The following is a 3,139-nucleotide window of genomic DNA, read 5'->3' on the forward strand; positions in this document are numbered from 1 at the left end:
TCCTGCACATTGATTCACTTAGGATAGATAGCATAGTTTTGTCCCCATTAGTTCACCTCTTTTATTGCCCCACCCCAACCCCTCCACCCAGACTCTGGTAACCTTTATTCTACTCTGTAATTTAAAAAACACAAACACACACACAAAGAGTAACATCCTTATTGCAAAAAGAACTCTGGAAAATGTATTAGAAAAATCTAAGCAGAAATTTGGTGAAGGTCATGAGCAGATAAGTCACACTCCGTGGTGGAGAAGTACATTCATTCTAGGATCTGGTGGCAGGCGTGGCGGGGCTTGCGCGAGGGGCGGGGCTTGCGCGAGGGGCGGGGCTTGCGCAGTCCACGCCCAGGATCGGGCCTCGGCTGGTTCTTTTGCAGGCCTGGATGTGCGTCGGGGGCGGAGATGAGGCCGGGTTGTCTCAGGCCCCCAGCGGCTGTGGGGCTGGCTCCGTTCCAGAGTAAGTGCTTAATAAATGTTTGCTGAATGAGTGAATATTGCCTGCTTCTACTTCCCTCAATACTAGTCAAAAGCCACTGCCAGAAACGACGTGACTTTTTGGGTGGGGGCGGTTCCCCACCACCCCAAAGCCACTGCTTCTCCTGTGCCCTGGGCGGACGTCATGTCTGTGCATCCCACAGCAGGGGTCGTCTGTAGAGGACACGCCGCAGCCCCGCTGGCTGTCACGACAGCTCCCCCCAGGGCAAACACACCCACACGCTGCAGCTTCCAACAGCGTTTGGCACCCGGCTATTCATTGCATTTTTTCTTTTACTGACAATCTATATTTTTTAAGAGACTGGTATAAATAAATTCCGTAGTATAATCCGTACGCCTCTACATATGTGAAATAAGTAGTTCTCCTTTCATCTTTTTGCTGAAAAAATGTTAACTTTGTATTAAATACACACATAATGAACACTGTACATTTTCTGAGACTGGTGTATAGTTTTTTTTTTTTTTTTTTCCTTTTTGTCTTTTTTTCTGACGGGTGACGGGATCGCAACCCTCGGTGTCGCGCCCGTACCGGGGACTGGCAACGGGATCGCAACCCTCGGTGTTGCGCCCGCACCACGCTCACCCAGTGAGTGGGAACCGGTCTCCACATGGGATCCGAACCCTCAGCGGGAGCACCGCCAGCGCTCCCAAGTGGCGCACTCTCCAGTGCACCACCGGGCCGGCCCTGGTGTATAGTTTTTGTAAGACTTTCTGTATAAATCGTTGTGGGTTGTTATCAAAATAACCGATAGAAAAATACAGAAGTAAGTCTCAGGTTCTCGGTGGCTTGATAATCGAAAAACATTGTTTCAAGGCCAAAGATGCATTAATTGGTTGAGGGTAAGTGTGACTTTTATAAAGTCAGACTGATGGATGCGTGCTGGTGGGCGGTGTGCGAGGCAGCTGTTTTGTGGGGCTGGGCTGTGGTACAGCCAGGCCTTGGGTCGGTGTCTGTGGCCTTGCTTGTTTAATTGTAGATCCGCTTTTGGAACCACGTTACCCTGCTAGCCACACACGATAAGCTTTCAGCTGCTGTAATCTCCTCTGCAACCTTTGTACCCCTTTAAGAACCTTATTTCTTTCTCATTTCTCTTTCCTTGTAAAGGAATCTTCCCAACTTGATCTCAGCTGAATTTCCGTGCTTTTTAGTCTGCTTGCTTTAGGCAAAAATTGAACGAGATCACCAGTGAACCTTTTAGNTCCTGCACATTGATTCACTTAGGATAGATAGCATAGTTTTGTCCCCATTAGTTCACCTCTTATATTGCCCCCACCCCATCCCTTCCACCCAGTCTCTGGTAACCCTTATTCTACTCTGTAAATTTTTTTTTTTTTAAACACACAGAGTAACATCCTTATTGCAAAAAGAACTCTGAAAAATGTATTAGAAAAATCTAAGCAGAAATTTGGTGAAGGACATGGGCAGATACGTCAAACTCTGTGGTTGAGAAGTACATTCATTCTTAGGATCTGGTGGCAGGTGGGGCGGGGCTTGCGTGAGGGGCGGGGCTTGCGCGAGGGGCAGAGCTTGCGGGTCCACGCTCAGGTTCCGGCCTTGGCTGGATGTGGATGTGCGGTGGGGGCGGAGATGAGGCCGGGTAGTCTCAGGCCCCCGGGCGGCTGTGGGACTGGCTCCGTTCCAGAGTAAGTGCTTAATAAATGTTTGCTGAATGAGTGACTATTGCCTGCTTCTACTTCCCTCAATACTAGTCAAAAGCCACTGTCAGAAACGACGTGACTTTTTTGGGGGGAGGCACGGTTCCCCACCACCCCAAAGCCACTGCTTCTCCTGTGCCCTGGGCGGACGTTATGTCTGTGCTGCATCCCACAGCAGGATTCGTCTGTAGAGGACACGCCCGCAGCCCTGCCGTCTGGGCTGTCACGACAGCTCCCCAGGGCAAACACACCCACACGCAGCAGCTTCCAACAGCGTTTGGCACCCGGGTATTCATTGTATTTTTTCTTTTACTGGCAATCTATATTTTTTAAGAGAATGGTATAAATAAATTCCCGTAGTAGAATCCGTACGCCTCTACATATGTGAAATAAGTAGTTCTCCTTTCATCTTTTTGCTGAAAAAATGTTAACTTTGTATTAAATACACACATAATGAACACTACATTTTCTGAGACTGGTTATAGTTTTTATAAGACTTTCTGTATAAATCGTTGTGGGTTGTTATCAAAATAACCGATAGAAAAATACAGAAGTAAGTCTCAGGTTCTCCGTGGCTTGATAATCGAAAAACATTGTTTCAAGGCCAAAGATGCATTAATTGGTTGAGGGTAAGTGTGACTTTTATAAAGTCAGACTGATGGATGCGTGCTGGTGGGCAGTGTGCGAGGCAGCTGTTTTGTGGGGCTGGGCTGTGGTACAGCCGGGCCTTGGGTCGGTGTCTGTGGCCTTGCTTGTTTAATTGTAGATCCGCTTTTGGAACCACGTTACCCTGCTAGCCACACACGATAAGCTTTCAGCTGCTATAATCTTCTCAGCAACCTTTGTACCCCTTTAAGAACCTTATTTCTTTCTCATTTCTCTTTCCTTGTAAAGGAATCTTCCCAACTTGATCTCAGCTGAATTTCTGTGCTTTTTAGTCTGCTTGCTTTAGGCAAAAATTGAACGAGATCACCAGTGAACCTTTTAG

At 47.6% G+C, this 3,139-nt stretch overlaps 1 pseudogene; it reads left to right on the forward strand.

The window, feature by feature from the left end:
* The window catches only part of LOC103593025, a 13,332-nt pseudogene that overhangs the window by 6,235 nt on the left and 3,958 nt on the right, over positions 1 to 3,139 (forward strand).

This window comes from Galeopterus variegatus, unplaced genomic scaffold (genome assembly GCF_000696425.1).
Source record: "Galeopterus variegatus unplaced genomic scaffold, G_variegatus-3.0.2 Scaffold1259, whole genome shotgun sequence".
NCBI classification, from domain to species: domain Eukaryota; kingdom Metazoa; phylum Chordata; class Mammalia; order Dermoptera; family Cynocephalidae; genus Galeopterus; species Galeopterus variegatus.